General features: G+C 36.9%; 1 protein-coding gene and 1 pseudogene across 50 annotated transcripts in view; one reads left to right on the forward strand and one right to left on the reverse strand.

Moving 5' to 3' along the window:
• Positions 1-20874, reverse strand: part of Ptprd (protein tyrosine phosphatase receptor type D) — a 2272674-nt gene that overhangs the window by 385709 nt on the left and 1866091 nt on the right. The window contains exon 1 of one of the 50 annotated variants that reach the window (XM_028873900.2): positions 14985-17043. The exons of the other annotated variants lie outside the window; for them this stretch is intronic. The gene's annotated coding sequence lies outside the window, so the exon portion shown is untranslated. Of the gene's footprint in view, positions 1-14984; positions 17044-20874 lie in introns of those variants that run through there. 50 annotated transcript variants of the gene reach the window in all.
• LOC114696295 overlaps positions 8059-20874 on the forward strand; it is a 58860-nt pseudogene continuing 46044 nt past the window's right edge.

Raw genomic sequence — 20874 nt, forward strand, 5'->3', positions numbered from 1 at the left:
CATTCTGATATACTCATAGATCAGTGCCTTGCTCAGCCATCATCAGACAAGTTTTCTCCTGCAGCAGATGGGAACAAATACTGAGACCCACAGCCAGGCATTACGCATACAATGAGAGACTTTGGAATACTTAGCCCTAAACAGGATGTCTCCATCAAATCCCACCCCTCAGGGCTCAAGGAACCCTGTGTAAGATGAGGCAGAAAGAGTATAAGAACCAGAAAGGATGAAGGAAAACACCAAGGAAACAAGGCCCTCCATCTAAATCAACAGGTACAATACACATATAAGCTAGCAGAGACTGAAGCAGCATGCACAGGGCCTACACAGGTCTGTACCAGTTGTCATTTAGAGCTGAAAAAAAGTAGACATATGCCCCATCCCTAACCCAGACACAATCTTCAATTGATAACCATTTACAAACAAAATTTTAGCATTCTCCAAGGGAGTCTCACTGGGGAAACAAACTATTTTTAAGAATAAGAAGCATGACCAGCAGTAGATGGCCAACAGAAAAACAAACTCAGCATCATTGGAGGCTCCTTATCTCATTATGTCATGTCAGGGTTATTTTTTTTAATTTTATCATATTTTTATTTTTATTTTATTTTACTTTACACACACACACACACACACACACACACACACACTTCTCTCTTTTTACTCTACAGGTCCTTTGCATATATATTATGGCTTCCAGTTTAGCATTTTTTATGGGAGTCTGGGGTATGTGAAAAAAATAGGTCTCTGTGTCTATATCTGTTTCATGTGCCTTTTCTTGGAATTGTCTCCTTCTGTTTGTTTTGTCCTATTTCAATGTATTAGTTTTTATTCTATATTTTTGTTTTATTATTAGAAGCCTGTTTGTTTTCTAAGGAGAGACAGAAATGGAATAGATCCAAATAGAAGAAGAGGTGGGAAGGAACTGGGAGGAGTAGAGGCAGGGGAACTATAATCAGGATATAGTATGTGAGAGGAAAAAAAGGCTTTTCAATAAAAGGAAAAAAATGATATGATGGCTAATCTTGGTTGTCAATTTGACAACATATGTAATCAACTAAAATCCAAGCAAGCGGGCAAAAGTAAAAGGGAATTTCTTAATAGATCATTTGAGAAGTGAGAAACCACACTGCATCCAAGCCACTTCTGGTGGCAGTCTACATAAGACCTGGAAACAGGAAGCTTTTGGTTTTGCCTGCTTGCCTTCACTCTCACTGGAAAGCTCATCTATCCTGAGGCTGAAGCAATCTTTTCCTGCCATTACAACCTACTCCTTCAGGATGTCAACACAGACATAAGACAAGCAGCTTTCTATGAATCTTCCAGTTTTCAGTACCAGAATGAGACTACAGAGACATCCAGTTTCATGGACTGAATAATTACTGGATTCTTGTCCTCTCTAGTGGGAGTCAGCCATTGTTGGACTGACCAGATTCCAGTTTGTAAACCACTCTAATAACACACACACACACACACACACACACACACACACACACACACACACACACACACAAAACTAATTTCCTCATTCTGTCAGATACATTCCTTGGCTAATTCAAGTGAGAAATGATCTGAAGAGGTATTTCTCCAAAGACATCCCAACATCAACAAAAGAGTAACAAGAGGAGTATCATGAATCATGAGGAAACTCAATCTGGCTTCTCTCTTACTGAAATGCATGCCAACAAGAGATTCAGTGGTCATGAACAAGGTCTCAGAACTATCTTTTTTTTGTGATAAACTAAAAGCAAAGCAGAAATGATTACTTTAGGGAGGATAACATGATGAAAAAGAGCAACTATTATACCTATTATCATTAAAATGGTCAATTAGGCAAAAGATGAACTGCATGTCACTGAGGTAGAGGCTAGGAACTGTGAATTCTGCCATGTGAAGTTATACTGACAACTTTGAAAATATCTGCACAGCCAGTGGTTTACCCTAGGGCTTTGAAATGGCATCACCTCTGGTCATGAGGTTGAAGAATGGTTTAAAGATTACGCATATTACTTACTGGACAGTACCTAGAAGTTCTAGAGGAAGGTATACCATCAGAAGATGGAAAAAGAAGAGCACATACAACTCTTAAGTATACCTGGAAAGCCATCTGTCCAGGAAGTGGTAGAAAGTATCCATAGAAATAAGGCAAAACTCAATGATGATGATGATTACAATGATGATGATAATGAAAAAGAAGGAGGAGACGAAGAGGAGGAGGAAGAAAATGATGATTATGTAGTAGTGAGGAAGAAGATAATGACAATGATTTTGATGAGTCAGAAACCTGTGAGAAAGCTCCAGTGACTAAATATCCCAGATAAAAGTACACAACAATAAAACCAAAATGACAAAGAATCCAATGCATCTTCACCAAGATCAAAAGCTCAAGATTCTTTCAAAAAACAAGGAAAATCTCCTAAAACACAAAGTGGCCCAGTTCCACAGAAGACATCACAGGAAAAATGTAAGCAAGTAATGAAAAAGGTAGTTCACTTCCCAGAGTGGCAGCCAAGTGCATCACTTATGTGAAGAACTGCTTCTTGATGACTGCTGAGGAGACAATATAAGATCTCTTGTACTGAATGAAGTATCTTTAAAATCTTATTAAAACATGTGGTGGAATTGTCCATCTTGCTTTATTTTATAACAGTTGCAGTCTGACTTCCCTTTAAATAATACAAAGTAAAAATGTATCAGCCTGTGTCTCATAAATGTTGCCCACGTCCACTGCAGAGAGTATGTTCTTTAAATTACCTTCTGAGTTTTTACAGATACAAATCCACCCTTTGCTTGGTTTTAAATATGTTTGAAATATTATGCTAGGACATAATAACTGTGATAGTCAGACATAGGGAAACAAATATATGCCTGTGAATAAATCCAACATTTTCATGAAGTTTAAAAATGAAAAGGTATGTAGATGAAAGTGTCACATGATCCAGACATACACTGAGAATGTATATTCCAAGGAAGGGCACCAGTATTTAAAAGACATCTGCATACCCATATTTATTGCAGCAGTGTTGAAAACCAATATAAACAATCAGTTGGAAATGCCCACTGATGGACAGACATTTGTAAAAATAGATTATATAGACAGAATGGAATATTATTTAAATACAAAAAATAATAAAATTCATCTTATTTTCTTATTCATGGCAACATGGATGAGCCCAAAGGTTATCATGTTAAATGCCATAAGCCAAGAACAGAAGGATAATTGATACTTGACCCAAATAAAGACTGCTTACATAAGGACAATAAAAGTTACAGAGGCAGAATAAGCTCTAGTTCTACAGCATAATACAATTTATTGTTCATGTCAACACAGCTAGAAGGACCAAGTGGACTACTGCTGGAGTAAGGAAATGCAAGTGACTAAGTCAGTGGAGATGATAATTATTCTAACTTGATTATTAAATACTGTACTCATGTATCAAAACGCAGCTCAATATCAGATGTCAATTTTAACAAAAACGGTACAGGTTCCTACTTTACTCTTGTTCTCACTAGTGAAAAACCTCACTGTGGGATACAAACGGGAATGGGACCTTCAGACCATCACATGAAATAACTTAGTATTGTAAGGCACACCCAGAGGGTCAAGAAAATTGGCTCAAACCGGTTGCCAAGGCATGCACATAATGTACTTCCTTATGAGCCAACCTGGAATCTGCCTGAAGGCCTAGCAACAGGTGCTGTCAGAGTTTCTGATCATGCCCAGCCTATGAGGGACAACCACTCAATGCCACGAGATTACAACACAGACTGGGTGTTGGGAAGAGGGTATATAAGGCCTTCCCATTATTGAATAAACAAGTTTGTTGTTTGCCTTCAACTGACTCCTGGTGTCTGTGCCATTGGCACCTTCTCACCCCTTCCCCAAGGGAGCCCTTAGGATCCAGCAACAGTTTTATGTAATAGCTGTATGCAAATAATGTCAGTGAGGGACACAGAAAACACATTCTTAAACAGATCATTCCAGAAGCCTCCATACTAATTATTTTTAATGTCAAAAAAGTGAAAAATAGAATTAAATAAAACAGCAAAAAATAAATAACTCTAAATAATACTCAGACCTGATTGATTCAAGTAAATCTTCCTACCAGAAAAATTAAAAAAAAAAAAATTGAAACTACATTCTTTCCCATAACAGCACAACAAATGGAAAACCCAAGTTTTATTTTTTTTAAGTCATTTTAATCATGTTTTCATTAGAATTAGAAAAACTGAGAGGTATTTATGAGCTTCGATCTTCTTATTATGGGCAGATGCTGTATCTTAATATTGCATTCCGGGTGAATAAGCAATTGTTATTTAGAGAAATCAAAAGAATTCTGAGGGTACTGAGGAGTAAATAAAAGCCCCAAATTACCCACACTTAAAAGATTTTTATATTTAAGTCTAATACATAGAGAGAAGAAAGCTAACAGTTATCAATCTGAGCTTTATATCATATATGTTCCCAATGTGAGCACAGAAAAACGTTAGCTCCTTTCAGGAATGGCATTAGTAACCATAATCCAGTGTTCTTTATGTCAGGAGAAACAGACAGTGACAGACAAACTCCTCACCACCTGGCTGTCTTTACCCTACAACTGTATCTAAGGATGGGTTCATTAGAGGTTCTGATTTCCTTCAGTGACTCCTGCACACTTCAATGCCTACCTAACTTTCAGCAATCCAGAGGAAACTGACAGTGCAGGTGCTCAAAGATAAGCCTACTCAACAGGCTGCGGGGAGTCTGCTCTTCGTTCCCACCTCTGAAACACCCCGGGTAGAGGTAAGAAACTCATCTTTCTCACAAGACACAGAAATGCAAGCCAGCCACTTCTCACCCAACAAGAGCACACAGAGTATTGTTTTAATGTCTTTGTGCATTTCTAATCAATGAAAAAATGTCTTTGTGCATATCTAATCAATGAAAAACCATAATTTATAACTCATCATAATGATCCTTTTCATAGTCTTAAAATTCAAAAGGCTTCTTTTTAATGCTTGTAATTTTTTGTTCTCAACAACATAACTTTAAGAATGTACTATGAGTAATTTTTTAAATTTCCATTAATTAAAAACTTGAATGAAATTTGAATTTGCTAATATATAATTTACTATAAAAGCATCTATTTAAAAAGTTACCTTCCAGTGTATTTATCTCACCCATAAAATTGAGTACTTGAGCACTGGTCTTGTTTTCCTTAATATTAAATAAAATAATGGGTAATGGGTCTTTTAGTTAATATCTCTCTCTCTCTCTCTCTCTCTCTCTCTCTCTCTCTCTCTCTCTCTCGTGTGTGTGTGTGTGTGTGTGTGTGTGTGTGTGTGTGTGTGTGTGTGTGTTGTGTAAGTGTGGGGTCTGAAACAGGGTTTTATTCTAGTCCAGAATGGCCTAGAATCCACTCTATAGGCCAGGCTTGACTCAAACATTTTGAAATTCTCCTGCCTCACCCCCCAAGTTGTGGGTTTATAGGCATAAACCAAAATGTCCAAGGCTTTTCAATCATTTTATTTGTGTGCAGTTCATGTGGATGTTGCACACATGTGTGCTAGGCACACATGCCCATGTGTGTGTGTATGTACAGCCCAGAGGTCAACCTCAAGTGTCATTTCCTTGAGTACCATTCCTCAAGAGTCATCCAGCTTGTCTTCTTCAAACCAGGTCTCTCATTAACCTGTAGCTCACCAAAAAGGCTATGCTGGTCAGTCAGCAAGTCCCAGCCTCTCTCTGCCTCTCTAAGGATAAGGTTATAATCAGGTAGCACTGAGAATCGAAGTGAAGTACTTCACCAATTGATCCATCTACCTCATCCCATGTAATCATTTTAAACACTTTATTATCGGCGCTCAAAGGAAACTAATTTAACCTACTCCTGTTTGGTGTATCTACAGCTAGATCTTTGTATCAAACCTCTAGACAATGGCTTTCAAAAATGAGAGCGATGTTGCCTACTTTCCTGGAAATATCTGGCAGGATCTGAGCACATTCTTTGTAGTGACAACATAAATGAAGGGGTGCTAATGGATTGTAAAAGGCAGAAGTCAGAGATAATGCTAAATGCATACTACATGTACAAGAAAACCCCCATAGCAAAGAACAACCCCACCAGAAATGTCAACAAAGCTAGGAAACACTGTCCTAGGACAACTTGTTAGCAATGAGGAAAAATGAATGGTAGGGATGGAGATTTTAAGACTTTTTTGTAGAACAGTTACAAAACCACAAATTTAAGTTGTTTCCAGGATGGTTTTAACAGTGAGTCAAAACATATTTGGAAGTTCTACCCACAAGATTATAGATTGCACCCAAATTTCCCTTATTGTCCTCAAGAATAATCAAAATTGAGTTGATTCATGGAAAATGCAGTCTGCAAGACTGGGTGCATGAATACTGTCATTAAACAAAATAAGCAGATCTGTGAAATTAAGCAGCATAGCACTGATGTGTGTCCTTGAAAAGAAGCCTTCCCACCACTCACATGGCACCGCAGCTCTAAGGAAGAAATGACTCAGTTTCCAGGAGTGATTTTTTTTAAAAGAACTACGTATAAAATGGAGTGGCAAGAGGCCACCAGGCCAGGCTGGAAAAGTGGAATTTCACATCTGTTTCCCCAGTGATGTGTTGAAACATAGCTGATCTCTCTGGAATTCTGAGAACGCGGGTAGCAGAGGAATCCCTTTCTGTGTTATAAAATCCAGTAAATGGCCACTAACACAAATAGAAGCAAGTAAAGAAAGATATGGAGGAAAACTCTTCATCAGAAACTCAAAGCTGCTGCCCTTCTCTTATTTGAACATTTATTTCATTGTTACACCATATCTGTTTTGCTCTTTATTCCCTCTTCACTTCAGTGACACCACAGAGAGATAAAAATAAGAAAAAAATATGTCACCTTCATTAACACCCTACCTACCATACAATACTTAATCCAAAAGGACATAATGGAACCCAGAAATATACATCTACTGGTCTCATAGGGTCTATGGGCACATGCTTCCTTACCTAACACAGCATCTGTTTCTATCCTCTCTCATAACAGAGGCAGCTAGCTTAGATGGAGTTGCACTAATTCTGACCAGGAGAAAACATGTTTCTGGCAGTTGCAAGGAAGGGGATGAAAACAACTGTAAAGGAAAGACAGAAGGAGCTACAGAATAGATCTGCACACAAGTCCTTGACCGAGACCTACTAAGAATTCACCAGTAAAAGCTCACTCCAAAAGCAAAGACCCTCCAAAAAACTGTTTTTTTTTTTTGTGTGTGTGTTTTTGTGTTTTTTTTTTTTTTGTTTTTTTTTTTAGTGGTTCATCATTACACACTTGTATATCTCAGACTGAAAGAGTTTGGAAGATGTGCTTAGGAGAAGCAATTAACCAGAAATAGACCTTAAATAATTGAAGGAATAAAATGCACAGACATCTCAAGGCACACCCATTTTACATATTGTCATCAAGTTCTTTTTATGCACTGTTTTCTGTTTAATGTTTATCAGGAATACAAGATGGCTAAAAGAAGAAAAGACAGGTGGGTGAAAAGGTAAATTTCACCCAAATACATGGGATGCTTATCCAGGAGGAAAGATGCAAGACCAAATACACTTTAGTGTAAAGCTGCTGAGGGCAATCTGGCCTCATTGAAAGAAAAAAAGAAGATGCACAATGGTTGTTTTTCAAAAGCAGTTGGTATTATAAAGTGATTTGACAATACAGCACTAAAATTTCTCACAGCAATAAAAGCACTATGCATTTCCCATAGCAAGATGTGTCAGACAAGCAATGATAAAAATATTTTCCCATAAATTCTCTGAAAAAAAAGTATACTCAAGCCCTCCATGAAAACAAGGTTTTGTAAAATATTGTTACTTTTATTGTGCTTCAATAAAATCTCTTAATGAAGTGCACAGTACAGATATCAAAAAAGAAGTTTAAAGTCATTAAAAGCATACTAATGAATGAGATGCTCTAACTTTCTCAATACCAAGCTTTCAAGATGCTAGTTGTAAAATGAATAGCCACATAACTAAAAGAAAAAGAAATGTCATTGAAACTTCAATCAAACGCTATGGCTGGATGGAAGCTTCATACCTGGCTGGGCAGTGGCCTGAGACGGCAGAGAAGCAACAGGAACAAACCCAGGGAGCTTGGTAGGAGTGGTGGTACACACACATGTGCAGTTATGGAGTGAGAATGGAATGACTACTTATCATGTATTGGGGATCAAGACACAAATAAAGTGCCATTTTCTTTAGAACATTTCCTCCTTTGGTGGCCTGAATAATTTTTATACTACAGACTCCCTTATATTTTTATCATATTTTCTTTAAGGTTTCTTTAGTGTCATGGGTATTAAGGCAATAGATGATCATATTAGCCCACTGAATTTTTGAAAAGCCACTTCTTCTAACTGCAAGTCTCACTACAGTCAAGACTACTCATTATAACAGATTTTGTCCTTTAAAAACTTGTTACTTTAGTGCATACATCCCATATATTAATAATGAGTCTATATTGCAAACACAACATGTTAAAAATAGACATGAAAATATATGCAATACCTTACTAACTTTTTTTTTTTTTTTGGGTTTTCGAGACAGAGTTTCTCTGTGTAGCTTTGCACCTTTCCTGGAACTCGCTTTGGAGACCAGGCTGGCCTCGAACTCACAGAGATCCGCCTGCCTCTGCCTCCCGAGTGCTGGGATTAAAGGCGTGTGCCACCACCGCCCGGCACTAACTTTTAAGATACTAACAAGCACACAATTTTAAAGGTGATCTTCAAAATAGAAATTAAATTCTATATATTTTTATAAGCCACAAAATAAGCAAGTGGAATCTGCTGCCATAGACACCATGCAGCTTGTATTTTTTCATATATATTTTGATGATCACAGAAAAATAAGCATCTGGACTGCTCTGTCCACCAATTCCTTTCTGGATTCAAATGCTTAATGTGTCAACTAAAAGGCTCTGTGTCTATGCAGGAGCTAATGTCAACATGATGTAATGCACAGGATAAAAAGACATTGGTATTGTTTGAGATTTCAAACAATGTCCTTTTCTTATCAGTATAAGCCATCAACACTAACCTACACACAAACTGGGCTTTGTTTGGAAAATGAGTAGTTTTGTTCTTTTGCTTCAAGAAAATTTTTGAATACAAGGCAGGATTAGACTGGTGCAAGAGTCATGTCACAGTACACAGGACAGTGAGGTCTCTGATACTGGCACAGTGTTCTGTGTACAGATGGGAGCAAACAGGCAATATAAAAGGGAGAGGAGAGTGTGTTAGTAACACAATGGCCAGGTGCTTTCCTGACATGTTAGAGACCCAAGTTCAATCCCCAAGGCAAGACAAAACAAGATAAAAGGAAAATAGAGGCATGTGGTAATCCATGTAAGGAAAATTAAGCAATGTAATGAGGTAAAGACTATGTGAGCTGTGAACAGAAGTTTAGATAGGTGATGTGCTGGGGAAGGGCCCTGAAGAAATGGCAGGCAAGCCTGAACATGAAAGAAAGAATGGTGAACATTGTTGGCTGAAAGACAAACTGCCCAGGCAGAGGTTCAGGAACAGACGAAAGGTCATATAGTAGAGTCAGATGGCCTTGGTGAGAATGACCTGGCAGGCTGGGAAAGCAAAGTGTGTCCAGATCACACAGGGAGTGATGGCCACAGTGGAGAGACTGGATTTCATTAAACATACCTAGACAAACACTAGAAGGATTTTTGGTGTGTAGTAAAAACTCTATTTACATTTAGATTATTTAGATGGTCTTCCCAGTTGCCAGGTAAGGATGCCTTTGCTTACCAGAGGCTGCTCACCCCTAAGCCACATACTCAGATATAGTCACCGTGGTCTACTGTAGAGTCTTTTGAACCCTGAATCCTTCTCTCAAATTCACTATTCTGTTCACTAGCCTTCCCTTCTCAAGTCTCCTTAAGACGATCAGAAAAAAATGTGTTGCTTTCTACAGGGTGGATCAGCTTTGCCTGTTTCTTCCACAGCAACATAGACTAAAGAAACATTTTTTTTCCCCTCCCTGTAATCTCTCATGGAGAAATTTAACACACTTTAGAATTTTTACTTGAAAAGCAAAGTCCCTGATGTTAGTTCTCATTTGTGTCCTGAAAAACGCAAATGGAAAGAAATAAGCTTTCATGTACAAAGAACTGGTGGGCAGATCAGGCCTCTGTGGTCAAACTTTTAAATCTGTGGTTCCGGAAAGGCTTTCTACACTTAACATGGTTTTATGTTTTTACAGTTTTAGAGATCAAAGAATTTTTTTGTTTTCTTTTTTATGTTTTTAAACCTTGTAATGACAGCAGTGATGCCAATATCCAACAATAAATTGGAATTCAGACAATCAGAAAACACGACTTTTCCAATAATTAAACAACAACAACAACAACAACAAAAAGCAGTTTCTTTTAAGATTTAGAAACCAGGTCCAGCTGTGAGTCAATTGTCAGAGTGCTTCCAAAATGAGGTCCTCTGTCCCAGGGATCGTCTTGTCACAAGCCTTTTCCAAGGTAAAGAAATGGACCTAACACTGTGGCTTAGGGAGTTGAGTGCTGAGTTCAAGAACTTCCAAAAAGTTCTTGATCTGAGGAATTCCAACAACTACTTCCATGTAGATAATCCCAGGTTTCCCTGTGTGAGGAAAGACATTGTGGGAGAAAAGATCAACCACCCTACAACCTCTCAGAGTAGCCAATGTCTCCAGAAGATCCAGTCAAGATGTGCTAAGTATGGCAACCATTGCAGTACAGGCTCACAGAGCCTGGTCATTGAGTTAGGAATACAAATACACAGATACTGTGTCAAGTTACTAAGATTTAGGAGGTGACACAGCAAACTCCAAGGGCAGCAAGGGTTTATTTTGTTTTGTTCTTTTTATTTTATCCACAATAAAACAAAGATAAATCAGTGCGTTTTCTTTGGTATATTTAGTCAGCTAAGGCAAACAGGCTTCTGACGGTTCCATGTAAATTCATTTGGCTGTCTGATAGCAGTCAGCTAATAAAATGACTGCTGCTGGCTTTAGGATGTTTAAAGTACAGCACATTGTTCTGTGATAGGAAAAATCAGTAACCTGGAACTCACTCAGACTTCTCTGCTATTTCTTTTAGTTCTGAATATTTTCTGCATCATATCTCAGACACAGTGAAACTGTCCTCACATATCTTTAGCCATTGAGTAAAAGCTCATTTCATGCTGCTCTGTCCTGGTGGTCTAACTGAAGCAATGGATGCATCTGAGTTCTCAATTGATCTCACCACATGGCATTGACAGGAAATGCTTAGCATAACTTTAAATGCTATTTTCCTCAAGAGGTTTCTGACCAGGGAAAAATCCCACCATTCAGGTTGTGTTAATAATTGAAAAGCAGGATCATTTTGACCCAAGATTTTTAAAGGAATGACATTTCAACAATATGAGTTCCTCAGGCCGATATCATCAAACAGAATATTAGATGTATCTACTTGTATAAGAGCAAATCAACTCAACTAGTTTCTAAGATATGTGAAAAAATGAGGATACACAATCACAACTGAAATTAACCAAGAAGTTTAGAAAGGACAATGAAGATAAAGTTAATGTCAAAAATATCTACAAGCTCACAATTTAAAAACTACTTGTAACAGTGTCAGGAAATATAATTAATCAATAAATCAATGTAATAAAAGGTAATAAGATTCACAATCAAAAAATATGTTAGTAGCAAACTGAAGATGACTTAAAGAAATGATTGCAATATGCTCATGGTTTGAAAGATGCACTATGAGGAAGTATTGGTTTAAGTAGAAACATAACATAATCCAAAGTCAGGAAATAGGGCAAAATGGATTCAGGCACTGATTTACACATAACTGCATCCTTTGATAAAGTGGAAAGGGTACTTTTTTGAATCAGTGACACTTGTTCAAATATGTATTTGTATAAATGAAAATAAATGTTGAGCCCCTACTTCACACCACATATCTCTGGATAAGGTACATAAATACAAAAGATAAATCATATCTTATGAAAAAGAATACAGAATACATTTCTCCTTGAGCTAGCCAAGATTTATGAATAAAAAGCAAAGTGATTATAACAACTGATGAATTACATTTCAATAAAGTTAAAAAATTCTGTTCATCAAAGGTATCATTTTAAAAAATGTGTCCACAGAGTAGAAATATTTTCAAGACATGTGTCTACCACATGTCTGTTGCCATTCTGAGTATTTGAACAGGAAAGGCCCATGTTTCTTTTAGGGGTGGGCAGTAGAGACAAAAGAATAAAGCATTTCATAAAAGACATTATCTTAAGGGCCACTGAGAGGATGACTGTTAGTCGCTGGGGAAATGCAAAGTATAACAATAAAATAGTCACCACACAATCAACAGCATAATTAAAAGCAGAACTCTAACAGCACTGACTTTTACCTAGGTCTAGAAAACATAAACTCACGTCCTGCTGCTAGAAGTATGTACTGGTAAAACCTTGAACAACTGCTTCTGTGTCAACTGTTAGACGGTGTGGCTTTGTTGGAGTGGGTATGGCCTTATTAGAGGAAGTGTGTCACTGTGGTGGCAAGCTTTGAGGTTTCCTATGCTCAGAATACTGCCCACTGAGTCAGTCAACTTCCTATTGGTTGCAAGATGCAGCACTCTTAGCTCCAGTATGCTTCCCTGCTTCCTATTATGATGATAATGGACTAAACCTCTGAAACTATAAGCGAGCCATCCCAATATAATGTTTTACCTTAAAAGAATTGCCATGGTTGCTGGGCAGTGGTGGCGCACACCTTTAATCCCAGCACTTGGGAGGCAGAGCCAGGCGGATCTCTGTGAGTTTGAGGCCAGCCTGGGCTACCAAGTGAGCTCCAGGAAAGGCACCTCAAAGCTACACAGAGAAACCCTGTCTTGAAAAACCAAAAAAAAAAAAAAAAAAAAAAAAAGAATTGCCATGGTCATGTTGTATTTTCACAGCAAAAGAAAACCCTAAGATATTAAGTTTATACCCCAAAGTAATAGATGTTATTACTACTTAATGGTACAAGCCAGAAAACATTAAAATGTCCATCAATACTATAATAAACTGGGACATATCAATAAACCAAGCAACTCTACCAACCAAAATTTAAAAGATTTAATGTGAAAAGTTAGTAGTTTTTAAGAACAGCTTATCAATACATATTTATCTAATTAGCTCTTAAATAATTTTGGAAAATTTAATTACTAAAAATAACAAAAGTCAATACTATGCATTAATTAGAGTAGAATTCAAACATCTTTTAAAAATTACATAAAATGGACTTAAGGGGAAAAATCATGTAATAAACCAATTAAAAAAAACTTTCAACAATATCCTACATCACTTCACGACAAAAGTCCTAAAGATACTTGGAACAAAAGAAACATATCTTAACAAAATAAAAACAAAGATAATACAAAAAACCTAGAACCAACATTAAAGTAAGAAGGAGATAACAAAACATTTCTACTAAAATAAGAAACAAAGGCATATACATTCAGCATTTGTATTCATCATAGTGCTGGGACTATTAGCTGATGCAATAAGAAAACAGAAAATCAAAGGAATTCAAACAGGCAGGGAAGAAGTCACAGAATTGTGACATAGACAATCTGATGCGTTAGGAAAGAAACCCAAAAGCTTCCACAAGAAAATGTTCAGAACTAATATATACAATCAGCAAGGTAGTAGGATATGAAATTAATATATGAAAACTAATAGGAAACTGTAAACTAATAATAAATATACTGAATGCTGAGGAGGAGGAAATAATAGCATTCAGAATTCTCTCTCTCTCTTGCGCGCACGCGCGCGCACGCGCGCGCACACACACACACACACACACACACACACACACTCCTGCAACTTGTCCTCTGATTTTCACATGTGCACCAAGGCATATGATTACCAGCATACAATACATCTAAGTGAAAAAACCTAGAAAACATTTTAGGTAATTATCTCATGTTTTCTATATACATCAAGAGTTTGAAGAAGCAGCCGGGCAGTGGTGGCGCACACCTTTAATCCCAGCACTCGGGAGGCAGAGCCAGGCGGATCTCTGTGAGTTCGAGGCCAGCCTGGGCTACCAAGTGAGTTCCAGGAAAGGAACAAAGCTACACAGAGAAACCCTGTCTCGAAAAATCAAAAAAAAAAAAAAAAAAAAAAAAAAAAAAGTTTGAAAAAGCTTGGTTAATGCTAAACTGCTGAGTTTTTTGTAGTTCTAAAGACTATATACAAGTCAACTTTGTAGACCCCATATTTTAAGGCTAATATGTCAGAAACTAAAATTAAGCTCAGGAAATACTAATGACTTTTCTTTTTATGTAGTATAGGAGTATATAATCTTAGCAAAGCACAACAGTAAACATGGTGGATAATAAACACAATGTATGTGGAGGTAGAAAATACAATTTCAATGGTCAGGAAGGTTCTTAATGAACTAAAAATATTTGACAAAGATGTTGAAGAATGTATAGAATCTTGATTTGAGAACACAAAAGGCATTTCCACTATAAGTGTAAAAATCGGAAATTGATACATTCAAAATATTTTCAGAAACTAATAAGTTTGCCATGTATATGTAATAGTATTTTTTTATTATAACAGCAAATAAACCTCAAACCATCAACAGGAAAATTGGGGATAGAACTGAAGTTGGGAACTCCCAGTTCCTTTGATTTACAGAGAAACTTGCATCTCTTAACTTAAAACCAACCAACCAACAACAAAAACACCAATGCACGGATGTTAGTGAACTTGACAATAATACATCACAATACAAGTACATCCAAGTTACATCCACAATTGTGATAAAACTATAATCCCATTTGCCACACACAGCATTCCACACTTCTGATTTCTCTAGGATCGGTGTCATTGAAGAACACCTGGCATCTGCCATGAAATCAGGAGTTGTTATCATCCAGAAGTAGACTGCTGCTTAGGCTGAGGGTTGCTCTCCTCACCTTTTCACTATCCGTTTCTGGAAGGCTCTAGACACAGTTGCTGACACTGCCATGCTGCAAAGTCCATCTGTGTGGAACAAAACAGCCACTGCCTCCTCCCTGCCTCCACATCAGTGACCAAAACAAAGCACATTCAAGTCAATGACACAACAGGGATTTTGAGAGAAACATCAGTCCCTTGTCAATAAATCCAAGGTAAAACTCCTTCTACCTTTCTAAAATGGGGTTCCATGAGATAGTTAGTGCCCTGCTTGATGTGAGTGTCACTTCTTAATTCTACCAAGGCTGGCACAAAGCTAGAACCACTCTAGATACACAGGAGAAAAGCTAATTCGTCACATACTACTGATGCCTCAGATTATTAAGACTCAATTTCCCTAAGAGTTCATGGTGGAAGGAGCTTGTATATGTATAATATGTAAATTAGACTTTGGTATGGTACGTGCTGTCATTTCAAGAAAAAAAAAAAAAACTATATAGACCTGTGGATCCAAAGCCTCACTACACTGTTGAAGAAAAATAAAACAGCCTGGAGCAATGCTTGATTGAATTTTATATAGATTTCAGGATGCCACAAAAAAGCAGCAACACAAAAGAGTGACCAACAATATTATAAGCAATAAAATGTGTTCAGAAAAGCATTTTCTGGCATCACAATCTTATGAAGCTCATTTAAGATTCTTGAGGATGGGCTTCTGCAAGGCATTAGTTTTCTGTCTTAGAGAATGAGACAAGAAAAATTACCTTCTGAAACATTTAAAACCGACATTAAACAGAACCTTGATTTCAAGTAAGTTTAATACAACTTAGAGGTGTCTACCTTAAGGCTAATTAATCTCACGAAGAGTTCTCCATAAAAGATTTATCTCATTGTTCAGACAAGAAAACTGAGGTCCAGAGAAGTAACTGGTATTTCTCTAAAAGGCCCAGCACAAGCACTTTTCAGAGATGTCTCTTCTAACTGCCAAGTACTGCCTAGCCCCCTAAGTAGCTACCGAGACAAAAGACAAGCAAACCAGGACTGTTGCTATCAGTGAAATGTGGCTCTGATTTGTTTAATCCCTGATACCTCGGGAGTGGATCTTACTAAGAGACGAGGGTCTTCACAGAGTTAATTAAGTTAAAATGAGTCATTGGGATTTCCTGAACCTCAATATTTCATAAGAAGAGTAACGTTAGACACAGCTATCTAAAGAGAAAAGAAAGTGGACCATGTGTGAGAAGACCCATGGGGCGAGTGGCCTGCTACTCAGTCAAGAGGAAAGAATGGAAATGGATTCTTCCCTCAGTCTCCAGAAGAAATATGCTCACTCTCTGAGTCGTCCTCTTTTAGTAAGGATTTTCCAGAGGAAGAGAACCAAGAGTGTGAGGAGGTAGAGGGGAATGGGGGGGGGGGTATGAAATAAGCTTTAAAATAGTGGCAAGAGCCAAATCACACCTGATATTCCAAAAGCCCATTAGTTGAGGCTGGCTGCCTCAACATCCTAAGTAGTCCCAGAATAGCTGTCTCTTGGTAGAGGGCAACAATAGGCAGTTACTCAGTCCACAGGGCAGACTGCCTCAATGGTCCCAATTTAGCACTGTGAGTCCTGAAAGTTCTAAGAGAGTTGCTAGGTTCATTCCATGATTGAAAGCTTGGAAAGCTACTGTCAGTGAAGGAATCATCAGGACAACAAATCAATAAGACCCTTAAAAGGGTAAGCCATGTCAGCAAAAGGCTCCAGAACTTCCTTCTGAAATTGGCTTTTTATATGGGCGGCTGTCAGAGGGTACCACCCACAATCAGGTCCGACATCAATCAAGGCAGTAGGGACACTTCTTTAGTGATAATCAGTACTCAGGTGGTTTTAATTTTGTGGCAAATTGACATTAAAATCACCCATATGTCCCTTGAGCCTAGACAATAAATTTCTGTCACTTAAACCACACTGTGTGGCATTCTGTTGAAGCAGCCCCAGCAAACTGATAAATATACACAAATACTAAATAAATTTAAGTTTAAAAATTACCATTCAAAGTCACCAGCTACCCAAGTACAGAATAATTTTCTATAAGTCTAGAATGTTTACATGTTTGGTGTTATTAAAGCTTAAAACTGAACTAATTTAACACTATTAATATAAAGGGATGAAATTCTTACTTTCATTTTGGTAAAAAAAAAACTATTTAAAACCTATTGTCAAGTTAAATATTTTGATGTACTCACTCTATGATGAATGCCAACCCATAGGCTTTCGGACAATATTCCGGCACTTAAAAATTATTATGAATTGTATGTGTAACTACTCATATTTGATAGAAATTAATAAAGATAAAATCCAGACAGTAAACCTATATTAATTACTTATAATTTTAATAGGTAACAAAATGGAACATTCTCTCTTCCTAAGAAACTTCACACTATTTCCAAGTAAGTGGCCTCTTGGGGCTGGCAAGATGCTCAGTAGGTAATAAGTGACACTTGTCACCAAACAACCTGAGGTCCATTTCCAGTTCCCACATGGTGGAGAGAGACTCTTCTGAATCCATACATGCAGTACACACACACACACACACACACACACACACACACACACACACACACACAAGATTTTTAAAAGAAAACTGCAGCTTATATTCAAAAAAGACATTTAATAAAATGCATTATCTATTCATGAGATTAGAGAAAAGGGAATAAACCTCAACAAAAAAGGAAGCCCACAAACATCATAATCCTAAATGCAAAAAAAGCAAGCATTTCCATTAAAATCATCAGCAAAACAAGTGTGTCCACTCTCCTTTCTCCTGTTCAATACACTACTTGACTTCTGATCTAGAGAAATAAGACTAATGAAGAGAATAAAGGGATATGAATAGTAAATGCAGAAATCAAATTATGTTTATTTGCAGATGATGATTTCATACATTAAAAAGCCCTACAGAGTCTAACAAGTCTAACAGAAAACTCCTACTACCAAAAAATACATTCTTCAAAGTAGTAGCATACAATTTTAATATGTAAAAATCAATAGTATTCCCATATACAAATCACAAACACACCAAGAAGGAAATTAAGGAAACAATAGCATTAACAATTGCTTCAAAAATCTATCTGGGAGTAAAACTAACCAAAGTGAAATATTTGTATGATGAAACTTTAAGACACTGAAAAAAGAAAATGAAGATGATCACAAAGATGGAAAGATCTCCCTTGCTCATGATTGGCAAAATTGATATTGCAAAATCTACAGATTCAATACAATCCCCATCAAAATTCTAACGCAGTCCTTCACAGAAATTGAAAAAAGATCTTAAATTTCATAGAAAAATACAAAAGACATAGGTAAATGAATACAATCATGAACAACAAAAACCTGCTTGAAGTATCACCATCCCAGATTTCATGTCATATTACAGAGCTACAGTAATGAAAACACCATGATACTGGCATTAAAACAGACTCATTGGTCAATGGAGTAACTGAGGATGGGTACATAAATCCATACAAGAAGACAATAGTACACACTGGAGAAAAGGCAGTTTCTTCTGTGACAAATGGTGCTAGTTAAACTGGATAGCTGCATGCAGAAGAATGAAACTCTACCCCCACCTCTCACCAGCACAAAAATTAACCCCAAGTGGATCAAGGACCTCAACAATAGACCTGAATCAGATATAGAAGAAAGTACGGAATATGGCTGAACCTACTGGCTTGAGGAAGGAGTTATGAACAGGAGAAAAGCACAGGCACTAAGAATAACAATTAATAGTTGGTATCTCATAAAACTAGATAGCTTATGTACAGTAAAGGATGCTATCACCCAAGTCAAGATGCAGCCTCCAGAAAGGGAGAAAATTCTTACTAATTTTACATCTGACATAGGGTTATTATAGAGAATGAACAAAGTATTCAGAAAATTAAATAAGAAAACCCCAATTAAAATTGGAGCATAGAACTAAATAGAGTTCTCAAAAGACAAAATACAAATGGCTGGGAAACAACTAAAAAAAACTGTCAACATCTCTAACCATCAAAAAATGCAAAATAAAACGTGTTGAGATTTCATCTCACCCAGTCAGAATGGCTAAGGTTAAAAATAAATAAATAAATAAACAAACAAACAAAAGACAACAAATGTGGGAGTGTACATTAAAAAAGAGCAACAATTATTCACTGCTGGTGGGAATAACCAGGTTTTAAATCAGTGTGAAGTTTCCTCAAAAACTAAAAGTATCCAGCAATACCATTAGTGGGTGTGTACTCAAAGGACTCCATATCTTATTCCAGAGATACCAGCTTATCCATGTTCAATACTGCTTTATTCATAATAGCCAAGAAATTAAAAACAACCTAAACATCCATCAACTGATGAATGGATATTGAAAAGGTGGTATATTTACACAATGGAATATTATTTATTTATTCAGAAAAATGAAAATTTTAGGTAAATGTATTGCATTTACAAACACTCACAAAACCTGTACAAGTCTAAGCCAAACCAAAGCCCAGAACAGAGGGAGAAGGGGAGCACACAATCCAAGCCCAATCACGGAGCTATTGGTATTTGTTAGCTGCTAGGACACAGGAAATAGAGTCTTCTTGAAGTGTGTAACACTTAGTAAGTCCGCTGTACTCCTGAAGAAGACCTATTGGTCTTAAAGAATTAAAAAGAATTAAAAAGAAAGGATACAAAGTTGGGTGGGTAGGGAAAAAGGGTGGATCTAGAAAGACTTGAGAGCTGAATATGATCAAAACACACACTGTATAAAATTCTGAAAGAATTAATAAAAAAGGAAATAGCACCTTCAAACTTCATCCTATTATGAGTCATATTCATAAACTACGATACAGGTCTGTCACTAATATTGAAGTTGGTGGTGATGAAATGATGATAAGCTTATTATCATCAATGAGATAATAAGTATTTGGGCATATTTCATCTTCAATTCTGGGAGTTCTTTCGTGGGATGTTTAATGAGAAAGATACATGGGAAACTGTCCAATGACTGTTAGCTAATTTGTTGTTATTACTGTTATTAAACCAGTTTTTTAAGCACTTCATTTGGGGACTAGAGAGATGGCTCAGTGGGAAAGAGCACATAATGGTCTTGCAGAGGACCTGAATTAAATTTCCAACACCCACATTAGATAGCATGGGCACCTGCACACACATGCACATTCTCACAAGGAGACACACATGTATATATACTTTAAAAAATAGAAATGAATCTTCTAAAACCACAGTTTATTTTAAATCTAATATTAAATGTAAAAATACTCAGAAATTATGCTTATTTAATATTTCATTAAATTTTAATGGACTAAATGTAACTTTAGATTTTTAATGTTATTTGTTTTATTTTCTCTAAATAATTGGAAGAAAGTGATAAAGATATAAATAAATATATGTTATAATCAAGAATCTCACTCTAAATTAGTTTTCCTGAGAAAGCAACAACTTTTTTTTAACCATATAATCAGAAGACATTTAAGATCATGCTGATACCTTTCAATTGTTGGGTTTGGGTATTTTAGACTTGGGCTCTTCCCTTCATCCCCTCACTGTTTCCAATGTACTGTGTGACTGCCTACATCTCAGAAAGGCTGACAATCTGCCCCTCGAATCACAATTTTTTCGCACTGTCACATCTCTGCAGTCATGTCAATGAATTCTCTAATTTGCCTTTGTCTTCCTCATTCTCTCCAAATTCGTTCTATCCCTCATCAAACCCGCTTCCAATCACTTTAAGTTTTTTTTTTTTCCTCCCACCTCTTCCTGATGCCCATCCTGTGTCTTTCTGCTGTTTCATAACCATCAATCTTCTCTCTTCTTGGTCAGGAAGGAAAACATCTGTTCAATGTTCTTTCCTGGTCACTGTAATAAATCTTCCAAAGAAGAGCACTGTGTCT

Source organism: Peromyscus leucopus, chromosome 2 (genome assembly GCF_004664715.2).
Source record: "Peromyscus leucopus breed LL Stock chromosome 2, UCI_PerLeu_2.1, whole genome shotgun sequence".
Taxonomy (NCBI): Eukaryota; Metazoa; Chordata; class Mammalia; order Rodentia; family Cricetidae; genus Peromyscus; species Peromyscus leucopus.